Below are 459 nucleotides of genomic sequence, written 5' to 3' on the forward strand. Positions count from 1 at the left end.
TCACGGCGCTGAATGTTGGCCTGATGTGGCACTCTCTTGAGCAGATTCTGTCATGTTGGTTTCCTCAGTCACTGTTGTGGTTCACTTCGATGGGTATATGGGTATAGTGCAGTGGTGTATGCTGTGTGTCTACCCGTGCTGGATGTGGTGTATTGATGGTTGATGTTAAGATTTTTAAAAAATATATAGTCTTACGTGTCATGCATATGGTGTAGTCACTGGCCCCATCGTAAGGTTTTCACCATAATGTTCTTAGCAAGTAGGATCGACATACCACTGAAATAATATCCCAGTCTCGTCGAATATTTTCTTTTAAGTGTATTGATTCAGAATCCTCTCTCCTCTGTATCTCTTTGCCTTGTGTGTGCTGTTGGCGATACTGTGTCAATATTAATTCGTGGTCATTTTCTTCTTGTGGTTTATAAGTTATCGAGCTTTTCGTGTTCATGCGTAAAGGGA

General features: G+C 41.4%; 1 protein-coding gene across 1 annotated transcript in view; it reads left to right on the plus strand.

Moving 5' to 3' along the window:
• Positions 1 to 459, plus strand: part of LOC119588118 — a gene marked incomplete in the record, with an annotated part of 60,132 nt that overhangs the window by 43,752 nt on the left and 15,921 nt on the right.

Source organism: Penaeus monodon, chromosome 23 (assembly GCF_015228065.2).
Source record: "Penaeus monodon isolate SGIC_2016 chromosome 23, NSTDA_Pmon_1, whole genome shotgun sequence".
Classification (NCBI taxonomy): domain Eukaryota; kingdom Metazoa; phylum Arthropoda; class Malacostraca; order Decapoda; family Penaeidae; genus Penaeus; species Penaeus monodon.